Genomic DNA, 26,845 nt, shown 5'->3' on the forward strand with positions numbered 1-26,845 from the left:
AAGCTTGTTGAGCTGATTTTCGCACACTAATTATAGAATGCAGTCACTGCACCTGGCATCGCCGAAATCAACTTCTTCTACATCATCAAATGCTCCAATTGCACCTGCTGTTTCTGACACGTAATAAGTGTGGGGGAAGGCTTGTTATAAATATCCAATGCAGGAATGCAAACTCGGCTAGCTTTCAAATGCATACTTTTGGTGGTCGATATTTTGAACCACACTGGTAATTAATAAAATTTAAGAAATGCAGCTTACCTTCGATGCTGACTGCCATCAATTTTGCAATATAACCTTGCCTTTTGCTATAAAAAATTAGTTGATTTTAGTTAATTCATCATTAGTCTGTGGAGATGAATCACAGACACAAGTCATTGTTGGGTCTCCACAAATTTATTTGGCAGGACCCGCTCAGCCAGGCAGAAATGGGACAGCGTGCCGCCGGCATCCAGTTGAGCAGCCCTGAAATCCAGTCTGCGCGTGCTTGGCAGGCGTGCTGGGGCTGTCGCCATCTTCTGCGGCCGGACCAAGATGGCACGCTATAGGGCCCCCCCTCTAGCGATGAAGCCATGAGCAAAGTGTGAATGGCGAAAAGCGGATACTCTTGGTGCAAATCGTACGCGACGAGGACTGGCACGGTCGGGTGAGGATGCAGCTGCACAGTTGGCGATGACGTCGGTGTCAAGGTGAGCAGGTTCAAGGCGGTCAACTGAGATTGTGTCCTCTCGGCCGTTGATGAGCTGAAGAAAGTGCTTAGAAGCACACCGGAGCACCTGAACGGACCATCGTATGGTGGCCGCAAGGGTGGGCGTACAGCGTCGTGGCGAACAAAGATGTGAGTGCACTGCTGAAGGTATGGGAGGGACATGGACACGACGGAATACTGGCACTGATGTGGTGGAACGACAGTGCTCATAGCGCTGTGTAGACGGTATGCGTAATCTCAGATGTCAGCAGGCATGGGTGGCAAGGTCTAGAAGAATTCTCTAGGAACACGGAGAGTAGTGCCAAACGTTAGCTCTGCTGCACAGGTAGAAGAGTCACTGCGAAGTGCGGTGCAGGAACCAAGCAGGAGTAGGGGTAGGCACTTGATCCATGGTAAAGGAAAAGCGGATGCCATAACTGAAGCCTTCAGCTTCCGGTGAAAATGCTCAATGACACCATTCGAAATTAGGTGGTAAGAGGTCATCTTGATGTGATTGACACCGGGGAGCCGAGTTAGGTTGGCAAGTAATGTGGAGTTGCACTGACAGCCATGATCAGTTGTAATGGTGGAAGGGACACCGTAGCTGCTTACCCAGAGTGTGATGAGTGCTGTTCTGATCGACTCCGCGGTTATGTCCAGAAGGGGCATCGCTTCAGGCCATCTCGTGAACCTGTCAGTGCAGGTTAACAGGTAGCGGTGGTTCCCGCAGGGAGGAAGGGGACCGACAATATCACCGTGCAGGTGGCTGAAGCGGGGAGGCGGGAAGGTGCCAAGCGGAGTCGCAGTGTGTCAATGCACTTTGCTTTGCTGACAGCTGAGCCATGTGCGCGAGCACCAGTGAACGTCGATGTTGATGCAAGGCCAGACATAACGAGCCGTGACAAGGCGCTGTGTTGCGCGGATGCCAGGATGGGCCAAAGAGTGGGGGCATCAAAGACAGTTTGTCGGTATGGTGGAGGCACATAGGGTCGAGGGCGACCTATCGATGTATCACATCCGGGTCACCAAATTTGTGGAGATGAATCGTAGACACAAGTCGTTGTCGGGTCTCCACAAATATATCTGGCAGGACCCACTCATCCAGGCGGGAACGGGACAGCGCCTCCGACATCCAGTTGAGCAGCCACGAAATCTAGTCTGCGCGTGCTTGGCAGGTGTGCTGGGACTGTCGTCGTCTTCTGTGGCCGAACCTCGATGGCATCCTATAAATTCATATGAGGCACATAATGTCTGCCTTGCTGTACAATCCAACTCAACAGGCCACATTGATGTATCTCTCATGCTTTTCAAAATAAAATTGTGCAAAAGTTAAAAAAAATCAACTGTATATCACATTTTACTGAGATGTCGTCACATGGTTTTGCACTGTTTCTGGTCTTTGAGGAAAGGAAATGTCTCGTATCCTGGTGGGCACCCGAACAGCACTGCAAGGGAAGGGATCAAGGTGAGAGTGGAAGAAGAAAGAGAGGAAGAGGTGCCGTAGTGGAGGGCTCCGGAATAAATTCGATCACCTATGAATCTTTAACATGCACTGACATCGCACATGGGCGTCTGAACTGCGTTTCACCTCCATCAAAGTGTGACTGCCACGGCCGGGTTTGAACCTGGGAATTCCGGCTCAGTAGCCGAGCGCCAAACCACTGAGCCAGATACACCAATAATGGCACAGTTTTGCTCTGCGGAATGTTGCTTCAGCTTGATTTATGCAATTTTCAGTGGTAAATAAAAATTATTCTGATTCCACGGGTATTATAATGCTTGGATCTGCCAATATGAGGCAAGGTCATTTTGTTTCCTACTCAACCTAGTAGGGCGTTTTGTTCAGTTAGTCCTTTTAAGTCCGTAGGCAGTCATTGTCCATGCATGCAGCTTATCTCATTAAGTGTTGATGACAGACAACTGATTGTGGGTCCCAATAATGACAGGTTAGGCAAGCCATTGTGCAGATCCGAAGCAGTGTCTGTGTCCCTACCTCAGAAGCACTGGTTGCACAAGCGTTACATGGGTGCCACTTTCGGTGCTGTGTGCGTGCCACTGTCCAGTTTCAAACAAGGAACTGCTGACAACTGTTCAAGGTTTAGGGACACCAAAATTTTCATAGTGTATTTTTGCATTTCAATGATGTGTAAGACATTAGCAAACATAAATCACCATGTGAAATTCACCTGCGCTCAGTAGTGAACTTATATACAGGTTTCAGGCTTTTCGGTTTTTATTTTCTAAAATTTGGCTGACTTTTTTGGCGCTTATTTCGGAATGAATTTTTTTCGGCAACATAATATGGTACTCTTGTGTGTTAAAAAGTCGCCTAGAATTTCTTTTAACCTTTTATCAGCCAGAGGATTTGATTTACTAGTAATCAGCACAAAAATGGCACAAAAAATTTACAGCTGTACTTATAGGAAGAAATGTCATCACCTATAAAAAAGAAATGGAAGGAACTGTAAGTCAAAAATACAAGTGCAATTTGACTTGCAAAAGCTAGGTTGTGATGCTGATGTTGGGTTTCTGCACTGAATGGAGAGAGAGGTTGGGTCTCACGTGGTCTGCATGTTGACAGCGACGGAACTGCTGCTTAACCATCGAGGTAGCCGGAATAGCATACTTTTTCGTGGCACTTGTGTATGGCTTCGCATGAGTGTCCCTACATACAGTGGAGGAGCCCACTCAACTAAGCAACTGCACTGAGTGGGTGATGGCAGTTAAGAACATGCAGCAGTTTATTTACAACCTGTCTACAAATCAACCAAGGCGGTTGCTATCATGCAAATTTAACAATCAGGAATGTTGGGCCAGAGCGCAGTGGCTCCTCTCTTTTGGGCTGACGTCAGCACCCTGTCTTGGCCCTGCCTGCTCTCTCCGTCACTCCACCAACAGCAGGGTCGAGTCTCCCCTTTTGGCACCAGAAAGCCACCTTACCTGTAGCACACTGATGCCCACGAGCACCACGTGCATTCCACGAAGCCATTTAAGTACAGTTACAGCACAGACCACACACTCAAAACGATAGCAGCAACTGAATGGGAGCCACCATGCAGCTAGGTCTGAGCGCACGACTCTGCCCGCGCTCGCTTCTTCACTGTTAGTCTCTGGAACATGTGGTCCTCATCACGCGGTGTGGTGCTGAAGTGCCACAAACCTGAGGAGTCTGTGTGTCGACTGCGCCTTGTAGGAAGGAAGACCTTCCAAGGCCTTGACTTTTCGTAGACCGCCGTTCCTGCAGTTTACAGCGTTTGTTTTCAAACAAGCCCACTCATATGGCACAAGGTAGGAGAAGGGAGAGAGGGCCTCGCAATAAGCCCCAAGGAAATAGCTGAAGAAAACATTGAGCTAGTGGATCCGGGTGTTGGCTGTTTTATGACCCTCTGCACTATAGCCCATCACTTTGACTGCTTGGAGCCTCCCGGTTTGCAGAGGTGTGCAGAATAGCAGAGTAATACCTTAGAACGCATGACTGCGCTACTTAATCTTAATTTTCTTTGCCCTAGTGCGTGTAACGTGTCTATTAAGGAACACTGACTACCCTTTTTCACTTATAACCAAATTTTGAAAACTGAATTCGGTGTACTTTATTTTTTCCTAACCTTATTATTGGATTAATTCTTCGATGCAGTTTTGGTTTCAGCAGTTGAAAGATGGTTGTAGCATCACAAGTAAGCATCCGATCATGCGAGGCATACACAGTCTGAACTATAATAGCTCTTTGTTCACTTGCTGCCATTCTGGCTTCTGGAGCAGTTTAGTGCTAGTGTTTCAATCCATTAAAGCTACAAAGCAGTGGTTATACTGTCGCTTCTGTATGCCTTACATGACCTTGTACTTGCTAGTGATATGGCAACTGAAACTACAATGGAAAAAAAAAATTAAATTACAAATTATTTATTGAGTACTGATGAACTCCACGCGATGATCAATGTTTACTAATGTTTCGTACTTTATTCCAGGGCAAAAGCACACGCCGAAAAATTTGGTGCCTCTACTCCTTCAACTCATGTCACCGCACTAGTCTGTGACCGATGTGGCGTACACTGTGTAGCATTCTGCTTGCCCCTCATCTTTCATGAGTGGCAGAAAAAATGCATTTCAAGAGTGTTGACAAATATCTCGAGAATGGTTAAGTTCGTGTAAGGCAGCCAAGTTAACCTCGTCTGTACCTACCATTGCAGCCTAGGCCTCAAAACCAGTAACTGTAACGTGCACTAACCAATTTTAGTTCATTAGGACGTCTGGTTCCTGACCTTTTTGGTGTTTATTAAGCAAGAAAGATTACAGTGAAGATGAGAGCTTCACAGCAGCTTTCTTTTTCTCTCCAGAAAAATACGGCATATGGTTTCTTAAATTAAACTTGGCAATACATACATGTGTTCCTGGCAAATGTGCCATCACGCAGGAAGAGGCAGAGAGACCAACATCGATGACTAGCATGCAGACTGGCGATTCTTTGGTGGGATGATTGTCCACAAAGATTTGAAAATAGCTGTATTCTGAAGCAGTTTTGAGGACAGAAAGGGTTGAGATTGTCAGCCATACTTTATTTAAGCACAATTTAGAACATTTCTGGTGACAGGCACACATCTTCATGAGAAGGCCTAAAAGGTGCGTAATTGACCACAATGATTGCAAAAGCTTCGGTAACCATCCGGTATTTTTCAACAGCCATACGCCAGACAACTCGCGCAACATGATGAAAAAAACTGGATATGGCTGTCCACTAACAGCACTGTTAAAAATACACTTGACAGAATTCATAGCAATACCACGGCCATGCTAAAATAGAATACATTAGCTGAAAGTGGACACCGCATAACCACTGCCCATGAGCCAAGTTCTACAATACGTGGATACAGGACATCGTGTATTTGTAAAAATACTCGCACAGCCCGATAATTAGATTGCACCTTGCCTGAAACCGGAGATCAAGTATGACGCTGAAGAATGCGTATCAAAAACAACCTGTGTGTACCACCATTATTTATTATTTACCCTCAGGGCCTGAAGGCATTACAGAGGGGAGTGGGATAACGTACAGTAAATACCATAAAGTACAGCAAGAAAAGAAAAAAAAAAAAAGAAGAGAGACAATTATTGTGGGAAATAAGCCAGTGAAAACAAATTCAAAGAAAACACAAATTTGGAGAGAGAGACTACATATGGCAGTATTAAAAAAGTATTAGTAATGTCAACTACATGGTGGGGAAGGTCGTTCCAACTTGCGCAGGTACTGGGGATGAATTAATAAAAGAAATGTTCAGTGTGACATGAAGGAACACCTATTTTGTGGAGATGATCTATGCAGCCTGTAACACATAGGCCTGGTTAGCAGCCACCTCTTAAGGGGAGGATTGGTGTCATATATCTTGTGAAAAGGACATAAGCAAGAAATTTTTCTTTGGCATAAGAGTAGCGGCAATGATAAGGTAGCCTTCACAGTGGTAACACTGGAGCTATGGTGATAACTGGAAAGTATGAATCGCAGTGGTTGGTTTTGTGCAGATTCAAATTCAGATGCTAGTGATCTACCACAGACTTATGGTACATACTCCAATTTAGACCGAACGAGTGAAGTAATTTTACTGAGCTAGAGGAAAGGTAGAATTTAGATGCAGATACAGACACCCTAACGTACGGTTAGCATTGTTAGCAGTAAATTCAAAATGCGATTTCAAAGAGGTGAGAAGTTATATGCACACTGAAGTATTAGTACAAAGGCAGTTTCCAAGGTAGTATTGCAAAGTTTAAAAGTGGCTGTTACAACGCCACATTAAGAAGCACACACTTGTTAATGTTAAGTTCCTAGTGCCATGTTCGTTTCAAAACTCTGTTAATATCAGGTTGAAGAACAGAAGCGTAAGAGTCGCTGTTAATTTAAGAGCCTAAAGACAGAAGAGGCAGCATTGTTAGGCAAGTCATGAATACAAACGAGAAAAAGTAAGGGCCCAAGAACCCTGGGGAATGCCTGAGCCCACTGGAGAAGAACAGGAGGTAAGTTGATCTGCAGTCACACATTGAGAATACTAGTTAGTGAGGGAAGACGAGGTTACTGAATTTGAACTTTTTCAAAGGCTTTCGAGAAATCGAGAGAAAGAGAGCTATTTAATGAAAAACAGATTTTAGCCGGCGTGAATATTCGCTGACATGCTAATCTGCGTAGGGGAGGGAATAGGGAAGTAAAGATGGAAGAAGGGTGGTAGAAAACAGTGCAGTCATTGAAGAGGGTTGCAACGCAGTAGTTCACCGCATGATAGCTTCTTTGGATGAGACCAAAGTCAAGTTCTGTGCATGGACAGCAGGGTGATCAAGTGTTTGGCAATTTAGAGTTTGTCTAAAACACCAATAGCGTCGAAATAGGCAAATAAGAATATCATTGCACGTTGCTGCTGTCTGTGAATAACCTAATAGAGTCCACTGTGAGTGGCACTCGGGTGACGGACTGCATGCATTGTTCGTAGCGCGCACGTCCGTTGGCGTGCGCTGGACATTCGAAGAGGATATGAAGCACAGTCTCAACTGAGCTGCAGTTGTCACAATACGGGCTGTCTGCTTGCTTGAAGCAGTATCGTAGACTGTTCGTAAATGCAACACTAAGACAAACACAATGATAAACTGTTTCTAGATGACGCGGAGGCCCAAGTGGTAGTCTTGATTTGAGCTGTGGGTCGATGGAATGGAGAAAGGGGTAATGATGACTTGGCGAGTTCCAGAGGCAGTTCTTTTCATCCTGGGTATATGGTTTGGCGAGTTGGGAGGCATCTGATTTTGTGAAGAAGGTGCGCTTGTAGTTACGGTACAAATCGAGGAACATGCAGTCTGCCATAGAACCCTGGCCAGGATGAAATGCACATCGTGTGTAATACAAAAAAAGCTGTGTCTTGCATAAAAATGTTTCATGAAACCCTTGCTGGCAGTAACTGAGAAAGGAATTTGACTCTAGGAAACTTGCAAGGAGAGAGTAGATGCCATGTTCCATGGTCTTACAGAGGATGCTAATAAATGAAATGGGTTGGTAGTTAATAGAAGAATGCTTGTCTTCAGACTTGTGCATTAAAACCACCTTCCAATCATTGGGGACCCAACCAGACTCCATAAATTGCTCAAACAGTTTAGAAATGAATTATAGCCCTATAAGCTTTCATATTTTTTTGGAAGTTTAGAGTTGATGTTGTCCATAACGCATGGCGGTGATATCTTGATTTTTTCAACCCCCACAGGTTCATAACAATGGGGTTCACAAGAAGGAAATTACAAGGTGGATAACGAGGATATGCGATATTACCTGGCCACCTGATGCTTTTAGATTAACTGCAGAGTAATCCGTTTTGTTAGCAATGTTCCGAAATTGTTGGTTATCAGTTAGCATCAGTGGCAAAGTGTGATTGAAAAGTGACTCCTTTGCTTGTTTTAGTGTGGTTTTATATTAAGAAGCAGAGGACTAACACGCATCACACCAGTGTATAGAATTAGACATTTTGGCGGACTGAAACATTTTTTCCCTTGTTTTTTCTAGTGATAAGTAAAGTAAAAATGTTCTCATATTTTGCACATAGGCTGCAAAGTTTAGTGTGCTAGACAGTAATAACCAGGCACATAAAACAGCAAAAAGGCATTCAAAAGCTTCTTCTACACTGCAGCCTTTCTTAGCAGCAACTAATATTTTCTGGATAATAAAAATAAACATGCAAAAGGTAGAACTTTATTTTGTATACACAAAAATAATGGCACTTTTACTGACTGCATGCACATACTGCAGCCAGAGTTGAATGCACTGGGTAAATCCTCAAGGTCCTTTACAGCTTTCAGATGTCGATCAACCGAACAATGCAAAAGTGCAAGCGTGAACTCCATAAATGACGCCAGAACAGAATAAATACTGCCCTTTCTGAGAAGCATGAAAGAGCATTGCACCAAAGTGCACAAAGGTGGGCTGCATAAAAGCAACAACATGAGATAACTCGTACATGGCATCACAGACCCCACGATGGCTGACCACACACCACTTCCACGGGGCAGGTAGCTATCAGCGGATAAGATGGATGAACAGGCTTCCTCCATGTTCTGGTCTACAAAAACGGCTATCCTAACAGGCAGAGGGATGCGCACTGGGAAGCCAAATGGCTATCCACAATATTCAAGTGAGTTAGGCAGAAATCAAGCTGACAAAATGAGATGAAATCTGTTGCCTTCAGATTTGAGCAGGAACAGAGGAAGATCCTACGCCGTCTCATTCAGTTAGCCTGTTTCAGTGCTTTCCCTAAAAACTTGGAAAATATGAGACACTACACATTTTTGCGCGGTTATGCTCAGTAAATCTGTTTTAAAAGAATACATGAGGAAGGAACCAATCGACAGCTTTACGTATGCCTACATTAGTGCACTGTACTTACAGAAATCAGGTCAACGAGTATGTAACCCCATCAGCTAAAGAATAATCACGCTTTCTTGCTCTGCAGTGCAACACTTAAGCAAAGCTTCCCATTTGTGCAAACGTTTCCTTCCTAGACAACTACTATTACACTCCACAAAGAAAAGAAGCGGCCAGCACATTTCAAACATACATTTCCAATTAGTCGGCAAGCTAAAACCTTACGATGATCATGCATAAAAGATTAAGACACCGAGCAGCACACTTGCAATATCAGCTCGAAAGGTTGCGTCCGATGTCAGCTGCGAATGTAAACCCGATGTTTCATGGTTTCGATGGTCTAGCTAGAACTGCCAGTGAAAGCCGCGCGCATCCTGTTCGTGCTCAATTCAAGTGAAAACATTTCTGGCATACGTTTCGCGCAGACAAGCTCATATGCTGGCACAAAAATATTTTTTAGCCGCTAAGTTTCGTGGAGTTCAACGTGCCGAAGCAAATCGTTCCCGAAGCAAATCGTTCCGATTTGTGGACGATATGCGAACGGCAGGCGCGGTACTTGCCACCATGGCACTCAAGTATGTTGACATCCGAGAAATTATTAACACACACCACCTTTTCCTTACGCAGAACTGCCAGTTGTCTTGCTGAACTTACCGAAATGATGCTCATTGCGTGAGAAGGTTCGCCGGCACTGTGCAGGGATGCCTGCCTGAACATATGTCACTTTATGGTTCGTTAGCATTTACAGCACCTGGCAAAAGCATACGACAGGTGCAGCAGAGCACAGAAAGGACAGTAATAACACGACACACATCATTTACAACACATTTCATACACGCGCCACGACCCTAGCACTACGTCACACAAATAAAAAAAAAAGAGGGGAGGGACAATGAGAAAAGCGCACGCAGCGCCATTACTGAAATTTTGTTGCAGGCGAAACTACGCCTTTTAATTAGAGAAAGACTAACAGCGCACAAAATCACAAGCACCAAATTTTAACTTTTTTTAAGTGCACTGCTTTTTGAAAAAGAAATAGTTCGGCGAGTTTTCGTCAGTGTCGCCATCTGTAGTGCTGTCACTCAAGCCTTCGCAACGGCGCGTCATTTGAACTCACTAGTTTCAGCGTGCGCGTACGAGTCTCGTTGCGGGTCTGCACACAAGCACCTGCTGTTGAGCAATGCTAAACTTTTTTTTACGCTGTAGAAAATCCATTGTCTCAGTGGAACAGAAGTGGCAAAGAAACAGATGTGGTCTGATTCAGTTGTAATATAACTGCAACATTCCCAAGAAAATAAGAGTTTCCCCAGTTACTGCAGGTCAAAAACTTGGTGATAAATGGACAGTTAACAGGCAAGTGGAAATAGCTCATGACAAAAAGCGCAAAAAGATGAAGACCAAGTGAAAGACTGTTAGTCTTGTGTCTTTTCACTCCGTTCATAATGAAACCTTGACATGGAATAAATTGGGCAAATAAGCTTCCCACTCAGTGATGGGCAGTGAAGTTGAAATACATTGGAAACTGATGATGATGCTGGGTTTTCTTGACTCAAGGGCATCTAAGGCCAAAGAGCACCAAACACAAGGTTTTTGGTTGGCTCAGGCTAAAGTATGTACTACACGTGTTAAAATCAATACCGGGAGTATAGAGCCCAAGAGTAGTGAGTATGTTCATGACCACAGTGTGTCAGGAGGGTGTATAAATCAGTTAGAATGGCCTAAAGAGGTGTATAGTGCCAAAGATTCGCTGTGGCTTAGCTTGGTTAAGCCCGGTAATTGCGAAAGCAATATCCGTACCTACGCCATGGTACAGCTGGTAGTGTAGCTGGTGGTGGTGCTTGTGGTTAGACTTGTGGTGATGCATCGGTTATACAATCCAAACCAATCCAATCCAATCTAATCTGATCCAATCTAATGCAATCAAGCTCAAATGGAGGTCAGTGGTGGTCACCGCTGTGGCACGGCAAAGGCGTGAAAGTGCAAGTAGTATGGCTTTCGCAATAAAAAATTGTATTAAGAATTGTTGCATATAAAAGACGAAGCCAGGTAGCCTCAACCGCAGTCCTTGCTTGGAAAAGAAGAGCGAGGCATCAAGCAGCTACGGCTAAGCTCAGCCTTCTCCTCAGCAATGAGGAGGGGCTGAGGTTGCTTGGAGTAAGAGATCTCTTGCAGAAATCCTACATGTGTTAAAATTCTGAAAACCCTACCCAATGAAAGCATGCAGTCATCACCTAAAAATAAAGAAGGGTGCAATGGTATTTTGTATGTGTATAGCTCTGGGAAGTGCTGCCGTCTTTCTGTTTCGAATCTCGGGCACACGATTAAAATGTGCACAACTGAGATGGTAGACTCCACATCTTGCGCACTGCGGTGCTGGTGTCCTTTAAAAGATGCAAGTGTGTGATGTATGTATGTTCTATCCTCAGTGTGCAGAGAGCAACTTCTTTGAATCTATTTTGTTTTTCCGTGGCATACCTTCCAATCCTTGGTTTTATTGTGTGCAGTTTGTTCTCTGTTCATCCCAGTCCTGCTGTCACTCATTGCGGAGTGTAGTCCTCTAATATGTGGCCTGAGGTCCTGGTATGAAAGTTGGTTAACATTGATAAGACTCAGTTCAGCAGCTGACGCAGCAAGCCTATCAGCTCCCTCATTTCCATCGATGCCACAGTGACCTGGTACCCAGCATATTGTAATTTTAAGGTTCAATGTGTGCGCAAAAATGGAAGTTTGCGCGCAGGGAATTCATAATGGGGCTTTTATAGGGTTTCCCAGGGGACAGGGCTATAACCACACTTAAGGAATCACAGTAAATAACAGAGGTAGGGATTTTCTTTTGCAGGATGGACCTAACAGCCAGCAGGATACCATGACATTCTGCAGTAAATATGCTTGTGTCTATTCATTGTTTTTGTCTCAGAAAATTGACAGCTGTGAACTGCACATGAAAACTGAAGATGTTTGGTTTTGGTTTGGTTTGGTTTTATTGGGGTTTAACGTCCCAAAGCTACTCAGGCTATGAGGGACGCCGTAGTGAAGGTCTCTGGAAATGTCGACCACCTGGGGTTCTTTAACGTGCACTGACATCGCACAGCACATGGGCCTCTAGAATTTCGCCTCCATCAAAATTTGGCCGCCGCGGCCGGGATCGAACCCGCGTCTCTCGGGTCAGCAGCCGAGCGCCGTAACCACTGAGCCACCGCGGCAGGGCCAAACTGAAGATGTCTTGGAGTCATCAGTGTAAAACTCTGTGCGCTGATACTTTGCTTTTAGGGACATGAAGTGCTGTTTTATGCCAATTGGCGACCCATGCTTGCCAACCTCACAAAAAGTTCTGTCACAGACAACTGGATGCACTTCCCAGGGAGCAATCACGTCTCTAGAAGAAGTCATCAGTATTAGAGACTGGTATACTCATTTCTTGGACAAGTGTGGCGACTCTAATAGGTGAAGGTGGGGTTTCAGACAGTCTCTTTGAAAACAGTCAGTGTACTGGTCGGGTTTCGCATAAGCACGCTGCATGGATGGTCGGCATGAGATAATACCTTGGTGGCGTATGCTATACTTGTAAACTTCGCCTTAGTTCAAATGGCTATCAGTCCACCTTATTGTACAAACTAGCAATTGGGCTTGTATGGAAAGCACCAGTAGCCAACCGCAGACCCAGGTGGTACACTGCATCGACCATTTTTAAGGTGGTTCTTCGAGCTGACTCGTACGCTACTCAGCGGTAGTCTATACATGATAGAACTACGCCATTTAGAAGACTCAGCAGGCAGTCTCCATCTGTACCCCACGACTGGTGTGACACGATTTTTAGAAGGTTCACTGCCTTCATACATTTAAGCCATAACTGCTCAATGTGTGTGACGAACATAAGCTTTTCGTCAACTATGACGCCAAGAAATTTGTGGTCTTTTTGGACAGCAATACTCTGCCCGTTCAGTGTGATGTCGGGTTCAGGTCTAACACCATGTTTTTTTTTTAGAGTACACTGACTGTCTTTTCTGTGTTGAGTTTAAATCTGTTCTTGTGTGCCCACTTTGATACTTTGTTCACTCCTAGCTGAATTTGCTGCTCACAGATGGACAAATTACACGACTTGTAGCTTATTTGCAAATCGTCAACATAAATAGCGTAGGATATTGATCTCGGTAGGATGCTCTTCAAGTAATTCATTTTGACCATGAAAAGCGTGCAGCTAAGAACGCCGCCTTGAGGGAAACCATTCTGATGTGAAAAACTGCTTAGATAAGGAATTCCCTACACGGACCTTGAATGTTTGTTCAGACAGATAACTCTGAATGGTGGTCAAATACATTTGAAACTGCGTTTTCGATTCATCATGCCTGTGCAGGATAAAGGGCTCTCCCAATGATCTGCCATTATCCCTGTGCCATGCACCAGCCAAAGCTCCCCCCAGAGTGGAAACATGTGGAGGTCATCCTCATTCCCAAGTTCAACAAACCTCCTTCAGTTAAGGCACTCTGCCCCATTCATGTCTTGCCTGGGCAAGATCTATGAACAGATCGTTCATACCCATCTCCGAAACCGTACTGATGATAAAAACCTCTTTCCCCTGTACATGATCGGTTTCCACCCTGGACTTTCCACCCAAGACGCCTTCCTCCTGCTAAAAACGACGTACTCACGGGCATGCCATCTGGAGGCGAACTTCAAGGGGGCATTTGACGACATCACCCACACAGCCATCCTGAACAACCTCAATCATATCGACTACAGCACCCGCATCTATCAGTACATCACCGCCTTCCTCTCCAACCGCACCGCCACAATCGGCATAGGCACTATGTGATCCCAACCCTTCGACACTCATAATAAGGGCACCTTGCAAGGAGCTGTCCTCTCCCCACTCCTTTTTAATACTGCTACGGCCCCCTTGGCCCACCAACTAGCAGCTCAACAGGACCTCAGCTACACCACGTATGCAGACAATATTTCCTCAAGGTCTACACGGGGCTTCCTCGCAGCCAAGAAAGAGGCTCTTCAAAAAGCCATCCTAACCGTTGAGGATTTCTTCACCAGCAGTGGCACGCAACAAGCCCTGGAAAAAACTGAAGTGATTCAAACACACGGACCCCGCTACAAGTCACCTGGCTCTATCTGCCTCCGAAGCCATGACCATCTCATTGAGAAATGCCCCGCTTATCCGGGTCCTTGGCCTCTGGGTTCAACATGATGGAAAACCCACCCACACCCTGTAGACACTCCGCACCTCAGGTCTCAATGTCACCCGCATGATCCGCCGAATAGTGGGGCACGGAAAAGGCATGCGTGAAGCAGCACTCTCCGACTCGTCAAGGCCCTTGCTATCAGCCGCAGGATTTGCCAGGATTTGGTAAGTGGAAGCCAAGAGCGGGAGATCAACTACAGGTCATTTTTCTTGTCGGTCACAGCACTGTGCAGTGTTATGTTCCGAATGAGAGCAAAAAGCATCAGAGTGATGAACTAGAAGCACATTTTGCAAGAACAGGTTTGGTCTGGTTTATTGGGTTAACGTTCCAAAGCGACTCGGGCTATGAGGGATGCCATAGTGGAGGAAGGGCTGTGGGTTTAACCACCCGGGGTCTTTTAACATGCACTGACACATTGCACAGTACACAGGACTCCAGCATCTCGCCTCCATTGAAATGGAACTGCCACAGCTAGGATTGAACCCACGTCTTTCGGGTTAAGTACCAAGCACCATAACCACTGAGCCACTGCGTTTTTTTTTTTGTACGTGTTTGTGTGTCCTTTTTTTCCGAAAACAGAAGTAAAATATAACTGTTTCACTCTGGAATGAAATCGTGGAAAGAAAAATGACCATCGTAATGTAGATCGCTTTTTGCAGTACTTTTTGCCAGTGCATTCACTGCATGGTACAGGCACCATGTACAGGGTGCTCCATATTTATCAGTCAGGGTTGTAAAAAAATTATCTTGCGCAAACCACTGGTCTATTTCTGCTAAAGCACAGACCACAGGGTAGCTTATGATATCTGTGTTTTCCGATAAATACTCCGATAAACGCCGGAACTTGCCTGGACTGCCAAGAATCGGTGAAGGACTGGAGTCGTCTGCGCGCGGAATTTTCATGGAGGCGAACGGGATAGCCGGTTTGAGAGGCTTTGCCATCTGGTGAACTGCGAGGCAAACAATATCCCTGCTCGGAGCTGGGGTAGGTCGCGCAGTACCCCAGTTGGCACAGCCTGTCAAATATGCTGCTCCGCTTACCTAAACGAAAATTCTCCGTGCAGACGAGTGTAGTTTTTAGCCGTTTCCGGACAATTCAAGCAAGTTCTGATGTTTAAACCAATTATTGAAAAACGCAGACTATAATAAGCTACGTTATGGCCAGTGCTCAAGTCCAGACAGGTAAGTAGTTTGCGCAGGAGAATTTTTTTACAACCCCGACTGATAAATACGGAGCACCCTGTATACCACTTCTGTAAACAGCAGCTTGCATGCACAGTCTCCTATCAGCCGTGAATGTAGGTTGCAATGCAAGCTGGGCTAGTTGGAGGCAGCACATAAAACTGTGCACAGTGTGAGAAATTAGACAGCAATAGAACAAACACATATGCGTGCCAGCACTGTCTTGTAGCTGTGACAAAATAATATCTGCAGCCTGAACTTGTGAGGCAGTGCTGGTATGTGTATGTGCTCTTTCTATTGCCATTTGGTTTCTCATGCTGCACGCAGTATGTCATCATTGGAGCAATCGATGCATTGCTGTAGTCCTCGCAGAACATTTTCAGAAAACAACATCCTCCTTGACCGAAGGAATACAACTTGCTTGGATGCTGTCAGTGCAGCACAAGGGCTTGAAGAAGCTGATCTGGACCTGCAAGCACACAAAAGAACCACCACAGCTGCCCTGGCAGTAGAAGTGCAACTTTACCCTTGTGGTTACCCATGCTTCCTGACAACTTGAATAAGTTTTTGCTTAGCACAGTGAAATGCGTAGTGGATGAAGCAATTGCACTGACCGCCACAATTAAAGTATGCAGGTTTTTATGCAGTTGATAAAAAATTATAGCAACTGAAACGGAAGGAATTGCAGATTTAGACCACGACCTATAATAAGAAAAATTGGAAGGGACACTTAATCTCGGCCCTAAGGGTATGACACGATAGCGTTATTGGTCTCCTGGGACTCCTCATGCCCCTCCTGGAGCAGTGGTGCAGCAGTTAAGCGATGAACCACTGCGCCCTGCGATGACAGGTACTCCCAGTGGTGAGCCCCATGTTGCTCTTCCCAAACGACCAATCATAAATTTAACTGCCACCTTCTGCGGTGGGCAGTTTGCTCACAATCCGGTGGGCAGGTTGTGATGACGCCTCAAGGTCACGTGACCAAGATGGCCCACCTGCCTCCTAGGTTGCTCTATGGGCACCACCTGCCCGAGCCATGCACGCGGTTTTTCGCTCACAATGCCGAAGCTAACACCGGATTTTCTGGTGACCGTGGCGAGTGGCAGTTAAATTAATGATTGGTCTGTCGGGAAGAGCAACCTTTGTCGCTCAAGTCCCACCGGTGACAGCACCTGCCATCGCAGAGCAGTGGTGCATCGCTTAACCACTGCACCACTGCGCCAGGAGTCGTATGAAAACTTCCGGGGATCTATGAGTGTGAAGTAGAGAATGATGTTCTGCATTTATGGGAAAGAACCCACTACGTTCAACTCATCACGTCATACCCTTAAGGTGGAGCTTTCAATTTCTACCTTACTCCTCCAGCAGCAAGTGCCCATTTCCCATTGTTGAACATGACGGCCAAGTTGGTTGGTTGGTAACAACTTTATTCATAGTCCTGCAGAGCTTTCGCCGACGGGGCCTTAGGTCTCCCACGTGGGGACGTCGAGGCGCTGCCTCGCCGTCGCCTCGCGGGCCTGCTGGACGGCCCAGAGTTGGTCCCCGAGGCTGGGGCTGCGCAAGGCAGCGGCCAACCGCGGCGGGAGGGTTCCGGAATTAGCACCGTGAAGGTTTTTGTTGCAGTCCCAGAGCATGTGAGTTAAAGTGGCTACATTGGCGTTGCAGACCTTGCATATATTTGTCGGGTATGTACCGGGGTAAAGCCTGTGGTATAGTTCCGGGTTGGGGTACGTGAGCGTCTGCAGTTGTCTGAGGGTCACCGCGTGCGCCCTGTCCAGCTTGTCGCTGGGCGGAGGGAAGGTTCGGCGGGCCAGGCAGAGGGCCTTGGTAATTTCGTTGTAGCTGATCAAGCAGTCTTTGGTGCTATTCCACGGACGACGGTCGCCGGCGCGGTTCGCGAGCTCGCGCGCCTTGGCGTGTGCCGTCTCGTTGCGGTTGCGATACGTCCTCGATACTTCTCCCATGTGCGCAGGGAACCATTGAATTCTGGTTTGGAATTCTACGTCCTGCTGGACTTGCCGGTTCCTCAGGACTTGGGACGCTCTCTGTGAGATCCATCCTTTGGCGAAGTTTCTAACCGTCTGACGCGAGTCGCAGAGAACCACGGTGCACGTCGGATCCGTGAGGGCGAGTGCCACCGCCGCTTCCTCCGCCTCTTCTGCGCGTTCGCACGCTACACTTGACGTTATGCGCGTTTTGCCGCACGAATCGACGACCGCAACCGCGAATCGCGAGCGTTCTGCGTATTCCGCGGCGTCAACAAACCTTGTCCCCGTATCGTCTCCATGGCTGTGCAGGAGAGCTCTGGCCCTGGCCACTCTTCTTCCCCGGTTGTGTTCCGGGTGGACGTTTCGTGGAATCGGGTCGACTCTTAGCGTTTGTCTGATCGCGTTTGGAATGGCGACTTTCTGGCCTTGTTGTACGTGGTAACGGATGCCGAGACTTTCCATGATCTGGCGGCCGGCTGTCGTTCCCGTTAATCTTTCCAGTTGTGAAGTGCGCTGCGCCTCGGCGATTTCGCTAAGCGTGTTGTAAATGAATGAATAAATTTAATTTTGGCATGACTGGCACATTTAAGGGGGGGAAGGGGAGTGCTAACAGCCAAATAAAGTTTGATTTTCATATATAGCTGTTATGAAAGAAATGTTTATGCAAGTTACTGGAATGTTCACTGTATTTTACTGTATCATGCATGTATTCATCACTTTCTTAAATATACTGTAATACACCTTAAGGACTAACTTAATATATGCACCCAGATGAGATTTCTGACATTCAGATTTAGGACATTATTAATGTAAAGCACAGCGCGGCTCAGCTAGTTGCTTTATAGGCAGTCATAAAGCATTTCATCCGAGTATCCTCAACCAATCACATCGCTACAGTACTAGTTGATTTACTGACCCCTGTTCATGAATGTGATCTGCAGAACTCACACAGACTATGCGCAAACTTTCTGAATGCAGTTGATCACTCCTTGCATCTACATCTTTATCCCTTTTCATCCCGAATTTTTGTGGCGAGCACAAAAATTTGTGGTGGTTTTATCTCGTTAAGAAGCTATTAAAAAGCTTGTAAACAAATTACGAGGGCAGTAAGTACAGCGGTTTTCAAGGGAGAACCATGTCCAGTATACTGAACACTGGGATTTATTTGTTGCCCTAGGAGTAGCACATTTTCATCTGCACTTTAAGAATTGTAGCTACTTTCTTCACTATGAAGCACAGACTGTGGTTGGAATTTTTCCGCTTTGCCGCCTGAGTACGAATTGACATCAAGGTTTGAGTAGTCTCCAAACAAAATTTCCTGAATATCCTCATTAGGAAGAGTCTTTCCTACAAATAAAACAACCGAATGGTGCTCAGAAGCATATTACTTGGACGACAAATCCACATCAGGGTGTTTCTCGAACGATAGTGGGAGTTATTTAATTTTGGCACCAAACAATATTGAAAATCAAATGTAACCTGCTTGCGCACGGATTAGAACAATACGAACAATTAAATCGTAGTGACCAGTACATTGGAGATAAAAATATTATCACATTGCGAAAAAACTACTCACAACTAGGGCAAACTTTTAACCACATTGTTTCAAATGAAATTTGATTCACTTGCTAGAATTTATATATTTGAATTGGATGAAGAGGAAACTTTAAAAGAAATTGTTTGCTTGAGCACGTCGCGCGTGGCGGTCTGCTCGTGGAAGCTGCCCTCCTAAAAAGATGCGGCCAAGAGAGGAACTATCATGATGGAGATATTCCTCGTCTCTTCCAGAAGCCATCGAAATGGTTTTGGTTCTGATTTAGCTTTGTTTGATTTTTTTCATTGCTTTTTTTTCTGATGTCCAGTGTAGTGGTCGCTAGGTTGGAAAAGGTTATAAAGCTGCCGATTTCAATTTAAGTTTTACATGCAATAACAAATATATTTTTGAGCAGTAAAATATAAGAGTAAAAACAAAAAGTAAATAAAATTCAATAATCATTTTAGTAAAACATGGAATAAATAAACAAATAACTGAACAAACTCCAAGTCCTGCCCCCCAACCCCCCAAAAAAGTTCCGCAGTCCCTGCCCTCTAATGACATTGCTCTTTTGCAGCTGAGCTACTCCTCACCAAAGTATGTCTGTGAACCCAGATACCTTCTTCTCTCCCAGCATTCCCCATGAGTGGTGACTATGGACTTCAGACTGCCCTGTTCCTGCTCATGACTTACGCCTGCACCGACCTGCCCACTAGGACTGCTGCTGAAAGAAGCTCAAGATTCTGGCTTACTTCCACGACTGCCACTGATTAGCACTGGCAACTGATCTCTCCAATAGTGTGCTGCCTTCGTTGCCGCCACCACTGCCTAGAACTACTCTAACTGTGCTTATGGTGCACTCGCAAATGCCATACAGAGCTGGGTGTATCGACGGTACTGTTGTCTGCATTGATGGTGGCCCGGCTAACAAAGCTGCTGCTGTCATTCTATAGTTAAAGCTTGATTTAATAAAGTTGCACTCCAAAGAGTGGAAATCAAATGCAGTTTGAAACAAAGGGGACAGGTGTGTTACTTTTTCCCACACGAGTACATGCACCATGTCATGGTGCACCATGTCATGGTGCATGTACTGCGAAATTGAGAATTGTGGTTTACAACTGTAAGTTCAAATCTCAATTCCAAACTATATATACTCACCTATGCACAAAAACTTCAGTTCCTCAAAGACCTACATGTACACAGGAGTATAACGAATAGACGGAGGGGTATTAATAAACCGAGCATGTCACCACTCTGTTTGGGAGGGCGCACTTTGCTGGAGATTAATCTTTCTTGCTAACAGAGCAGAAATACTACAACAGAAAGCACAAAAACATGAAGCAGTTAACCAGCTCTAGAGATTTAAAGAATGGCACAACAGCCTAAGAGAGCTAAATAAGGCCCTGAAGTTTTGGAAGAAGAATCATCAATATAAATCGTGCACTAATAATACAATAATAAAATATTAGATATTAAGATAAATTTAGTCCTCACTTGAAGAAACAGAAGTTTCAATTCTTTGTGTTTGCACATTACCTACAGAAAAACTCTTCAGGTGATAAAACGCATGAAGGAAAACAGCAAAAATGCTGTCAATGCAGTGGGCTTTCCTTTCCTCTCTGTAGCACTTCCACAAGAGTATTTCACAGGGTGCCTAAAATAGTACAGACACCAAATTTTTGCTTCGTGTTTTCTTTCAAATGATGCATTAGACATTAATATACATGTACCACCGTGCGATATTTGCCTATGGCCGGTAAATAATTTAGAATTATATTTCTTCTTGATGTTGTTTCGGTTTCATCAACTGAACGATGGCTGTGATGTGTAGTTGGTATCTAGGTCACATGAGACACGATAAAAACGGCAATACAACTGCTGATACGTCTCTGTTGCCATTCCATTTCTAGAAGCAGGCTGGTTTAAATGTTGTAGTGAATCAAACCTACGTAAAAGCATGTATAGTGAAGTTTCTTCCTGCTGACGCAACCTAAAGGCCAACTACATGTCACTGCCATTGTTCGGTTGATAAAACTGAAACAAGAACAACATGAAATAAGAAATTCAGTTATAAATTATTTAGCAGTTGCAGGCAAAAGCAAGTGGTGATTCATAAGTTCACTGTCCAATGCGTCATTTGCAAGAAGAAAACACGCAACTGAAAATAGGTGTCTGTAGTCCATTAAGAGTTTCAACTTTGAACCACTTGGGCACCTGACTCAAAGGCAACCAGACGAAGGGTTGTCTTGAATTCTAGTATACCCAAGCAATTGCTATACACGGCGACAGATCTGGGGGCATGTTGCCTCATACAAGTTGCAACAGACGCTCTCAAGTGATTGCAAGAAGCTGTGGCCTATTACATGCCAAGTTACCTTCAACAAAGCTATGTTTTGGACACCACCGCACATGAAGGTTTATGGTTTATGAGGGTTTAACGTCCTAAAGCAACTCAGGCTGTGAGGGACGCCATAGTGAAGGGCTCCGGAAATTTCGACCAACTGGGGTTCTTTAATGTGCACTGACATCGCACAGTGCTTCCACACAAGACTTTTTTTTTTAGGAATTTTAGGCATTAGGAAACCCGCATCTTTCAGGTCAGCAGCAGAGCAAAATAATCACTGAGCCACCACAGCAGCTTCACATAAAGGGTGCTCCCACAGAACAATAGCTGTTATATATGTACAAGAGGCTGTGTATAGCTTGTTCTATATGGCACACTGTCTGCTTATGAATCTAGTACAGACTTGTACAGATCTAAATCTGCTGCTTTCATTCCGTAGGCAAACTACATAGGTGCATTTGTGTTTCCCCAACTTCTCTCTCTGCAAATCACGTAGCCGAAAGTGCTCCGAACAACTTTCCAAACAACACCGTACCCTAAAATGCAGAGGTGCCAAAATACAGGTTCTGGTTTCTGGGGTTTAACGTCCCAAAGCGACTCGGGCTATGAGAGACGCCGTAGTGGAGGGCTCCGGAAATTTGGACCACCTGGGGTTCTTTAACGTGCACTGACATCGCACAGTACACGGGCCTCTAGAATTTCTCCTCCGAAGAAATTCTAGCCGCCGCGGCCGGGATCGAACCCGCGTTTTTCGGGACAGCAGCCGAGCACCGTAACCGCTGAGCCACCGCGGCAGCGGTGCCAAAATACACACTCCACAATTATTTTTATTTATTTTATTTATAGATACTGCGATCTTGTACAGATCATAGCAGGGTGGGACAAAACAAAATACAAGCATATAAACACACACAAATTCACAACATTTACAGGCACTTTTCAAACAGAAGTAAAGAATTTTGATTAACAGTCTCGCTATTAAGTTTATTCCAATCAGTAATTGTCCTCGGAAAAAAAGAATATTTAAAGCAGTTATTTCGCGCGTTCAAAGGGGTGATTGTTAGTGCATGCCTTTGTCTCGTGTTATAACCTGAGGAGTAAGAAAAATAATTAGAGGTATCAACTTTATAATGTCCTTTTATAAGCTGGAAAAAAAACTTTAGTCGACAAACACGATTGCGCTCAGTGACGAGGGGTAACCCACTTCGCCTCACGAGCTCACTTATAGATGCACGGCCATATGAGTTAAAAACAAATCTAACCACTTTATGCTGTATTCGCTCTAATTTCTGAATGTTTGTTAACGTGAAAGGGTCCCAAATGACTACGGCATATTCTAGTAATGGACGGATGAGAGAATTGTAGGCCAATAGACGAACACTAGATGGGGATGACTTTAGGGAGCGCCTCAAGAAAAATAGCTTCCGCATTGAGTTTGCTACTACAGCGTCTATGTGTTTTGACCACGAAAGGTTGTTAGTAATCCATAGGCCCAAATATTTATACTCTGTCACTTCTAATAATGATATGCTGTTAGTACCGTACACATAATGAAGAGGCATTTTCTTGTTTGTAATTTTCATGAACACGGTTTTTTCAAAATTAATGCACATCTGCCATTTGTTGCACCATGCAACCACTTTCGCTAGGTCATTATTTAGACGCACCTGGTCGTCAACTGAAGACACCACTTGATAAAGGATACAGTCATCCGCGTACAGCCTCACGCGAACTGAAAGATCTGCCACAATGTCATTAATAAACAAAAGAAATAAGAGTGGTCCCAAAACAGATCCCTGGGGGACGCCAGACATAACCCGGACACTGCTAGAAGAAATATTGTTCAGAGTGACGAACTGACATCTGTTCGAGAGATAAGCTTTAATCCATGCAAGTATCCTGTCATTTTTAATGTAATAACTTAATTTATGAATTAGTTTGTTATGTGACACCTTATCGAATGCTTTATGGAAATCCATGAATATTGCGTCTGTTTGTTTTCCCTGGTTAATCGACTGAGCAAAGTCATGCACAGTTTCAACTAACTGTGTACTTGTGGAAAACCCACGCCTGAAACCATGCTGAAAATCGGTAAGTACTTTGTGCTGTTCCAAGAAACCTAATATATGTTTATGAATTATATGTTCTAAAATTTTACATGATGTGGAAGTTAGAGATATGGGTCGGTAATTCTCGATGTGTGCTTTTTTTCCGGTTTTGTGCAGAGGTTTAATCGCGGCTGTCCTCCAGTCATCCGGTAAAGATCCGTCATGTAAAGATCTGTTGAATATTACTGTCAAGTACTTTGCGCACCACTCCGCATAGCGCTTCAAAAAAGTGTTTGGTATGTTATCGGGACCTGCTGATTTTTTGACATCAAGGTTCAAAAGCAAGTTACAAACACCAGTCTCTGAAATTACAACATCAGATATGGCAGGGAGTGCTGCAGAAAAGTTGGGCAGGCATCCATTATCCTCTGTGAATACTGACTGAAAAAATTTGTTGAACGCAGAACAAACAACAGCCTCATCACGCACACATTTGCCGTCTACTATGAATTCGTTCGTGGAAGAAGATTTGGGCGTGATTTGGCGCCAGAATCTCTCGGGAGACGTTTTAATGAACGAGGGCAGGAGCGTTCCGTAATACTTTTCTTTGTCGCAAATTATTTTCTGCTTAAGTTCCTCTGAAATTGCTTCCACAATTGGTTTTAATGATGAATTCCTGCTTGATTTCTTTTTTAACCTTTTAAGCCTTCGCTGCAAGCGTAACGTCTCCCGAGAAATCCAAGGATTGCGGTACACAGACTTTTTTGCAATTTTGGGAACGAAACGGGCGACGATCATTTTAAAAGTAAGCCATAGGTCATTCACACTATCAGTGCTATTCCTAAAATTCTCATAACATGAATCAAGCATGTCCAGAATAGATTCGTCTTCTGCACGCGAAAAATTGGGAAAAAATTGCACGCTAGTTTGACGATCTGGGTACACATTTGACAAGCTCAGCAGCACAGCTTTGTGATCGGATATTCCGTTTGTGACTTCACAGGCTACCAAATTGCGGATGGCACCACTGACAAAAAATAGATCTAGAATTGATCCCGCGGCTCCTTGCATTCTCGTAAAATTATTTACTACTTGCAGCAGGTCAAATGTGAACACAATGTCGAGCATTACAGTATCAGCATTATGGGCAGAGAATGATGAAAAGGTGTGCCAGTCAATATTAGGCAAGTTGAAATCACCAGCCAGTATTAGTCTATCATCTCTTTTTACATGGCATTGTAAATATGCTCTTAAGTTTTCCAAGACCGCAACAGAAGAGTTGGGAGGACTGTAAAAAACACCAAGAACAAAGAACCCTGTTGATGTATGTTTTGCAAAATATGGCTTCAATGCCTTGAGCATCAGGCATCCTGAAAAGTTGCAATGATGATTTCATTAAAATTGCCACTCCTCCACCTCTTCTGTCACGGTCACTACGAAAAACCTTATAATCTTTAGGTACAAATTCACTGTCAAATATTTCATTGCTTAGCCAGGTCTCGGTAAGCATGGCAATAAAAGTAAATAAAAGTAAATACATTGCGGGCATGCTTTCAAAAATTCAAACTTTTTAAAACTTGACCAGGAGCATGCTCTGAACCTGTGGAAACAGCGAAAGTATGCATTACGCCATACCAATCTCGGCTCACTGTGGTAATGAGGTCAAGGTAGAATCCAGCTGGTGGAAGGATCTGCAAATAAACAAAGGCGCACGCTGCAGATCAGAGTAATGCTACAAACACAGCCAGTTTGCACAGATGAATTCAACAAACTCACTCCCAGAATTGAGTAAAGCAAGTGAGGGCTCCTGCTGCAGCAGAAAAACAAAGCAACGACATTGGTAGCTGCTGGTTGATACACACATGAATTAATTGTTTCGTAAATGCACTAGATGTGCATTCCCAAGACAATTAATTACAACAAACGAAACAGTGTAGTGGATTCACTGATACGGTAAATGCTGCATATGCTGCTTGCATGGATGAACTGTTCTGGAAAGTGGTTATAGCAGCTGCTGCCTTGTCCCTTGACAGCCACGTGAAGTCCACACAGCGGCCGCTAGCTCTCCTCCGAAGGACATGCTGGCTCTTTGGTTTGTCTGAATACCCTCTCAGTGCCCTTGGCAGCGGCTTAAAGGCACGCACTGCCTGTTACTTATGAATGCATTAATTTTTTTCTGGAAATCTTTCCCATAGCTTCCTCGAATGCATTGGAGCACACAGAACAAGTGTTGGGAAACTATGGTAGGGACAGGCATCCCAAATGTTTAAACAAACTCAAAGAATTATGCCAATGCAGTTATTTCGGTTGTAAAACGATAAATATTTCCATGGGCATCGACCTAGTGCTAGCTGAAGGCTAATGAAGTCACGTATTCCTTGCGGCATCCGTCGCCTTCCACGAATTACTTGGCAGTGACGGGCCTGAGCGGATAAGCACAATGAATGCATTGCTGCAGTCTCATGCTGTACAGAAGGTTCGTGGCACTCCGAGGTACGCCAGTTTTTTTTCACACTGAGCCAGCTCATATTTAAACTTAGGCTCCCCGCTGGCCAGCAACCCCTTCTTTCGCTCTTCGGAAGTATCACAAAGAAGCTGATCTCCTGCATTGCAGCACCGCGTGAAAAAGGAAGGAAAACATACAACTGGTCCGCACAGATAAACGCCACCTACCTGTCGGGAATCCCGACGCTTTGATAGCGCAACCACGTACCCCCCATCTGCTGAAGCTGCGAGGAAGGCAGTAAAATCCCACAGTCCAGCGCGTTTACGCTGGCACACACAGAAATAACAGCTGCGGCCAAATTGTACGGAGGCCATGAGCGAAGGAGATGAATCTTGATAAAGACAAACCTTCGTTAGAGGCAACCGACTATCGATAGGTGCACAGTAGCAAACATGCAACAGTCCTTTCAAGCGCGAAAAAACGACCTCATCGACGCCACTCCGCGGTCTCCTCGCGCGCCTTCACCCACACGATGTCGCGAAATTTACGTCAGAAGACGCTGCATTAATAATCGAGACCGTCACATACTTGCGCAGTCGTGCAGCAGCTCTTTCAACAAGCCACAAGGCGGTGACAGAGCGACGACGAACACTTTTTATCTGGTTGGCGGGCAAGTACGAAACAGCATCGCGCGTGCACAATGAATTACTTTGACAGCACTCACCTCAGTCTGGAAAAGGTTGAAGGTAGGGCTGCCTAAACCATGAACTGAGAGCAAAATTCACCGAGCTCGCATCTACCAAAACAGCATCGGGCCGATTCACGAGAGAGAAACGAAAGCGCAGATAGCGCAACGAGGCGCTGGAGCATGCACGAGTTCGCCCGTTCTCTGAAACGCGCGCCATCCTCGGCCTCGGCATAATTTTAGGCGTCTGGGTTTGAGAGTTACATGCCGCAAAAACAGAAAAGCGAAAAACCCTCCGGCGTCACATCCGCCAACCGTCCTCCTTTCCACCTGCTCTCTGGGCGCGCATGCGCAGTTCTGC

At 45.0% G+C, this 26,845-nt stretch overlaps 1 long non-coding RNA gene across 3 annotated transcripts; it reads right to left on the minus strand.

Moving 5' to 3' along the window:
* Positions 1-374: 374 nt before the first annotated feature.
* On the minus strand, positions 375-26,825 carry LOC149341291 (uncharacterized). Of its 3 annotated transcripts, XR_016282899.1 has the most exons (5): positions 26,524-26,825; positions 24,989-25,044; positions 9,720-15,908; positions 3,846-7,456; positions 375-2,130 (listed from the first exon to the last, which is right to left on the minus strand). It is a non-coding gene; the product is annotated as an uncharacterized LOC149341291 (long non-coding RNA). The 3 variants fall into 3 exon arrangements; XR_016282900.1 differs by having other exon boundaries at positions 375-3,923; XR_016282898.1 differs by having other exon boundaries at positions 375-7,456.
* Positions 26,826-26,845: the final 20 nt, after the last annotated feature.

The sequence above is a fragment of the Amblyomma mixtum genome, chromosome 5, assembly GCF_055824585.1.
Source record: "Amblyomma mixtum isolate Tamu chromosome 5, ASM5582458v1, whole genome shotgun sequence".
Lineage (NCBI taxonomy): Eukaryota > Metazoa > Arthropoda > Arachnida > Ixodida > Ixodidae > Amblyomma > Amblyomma mixtum.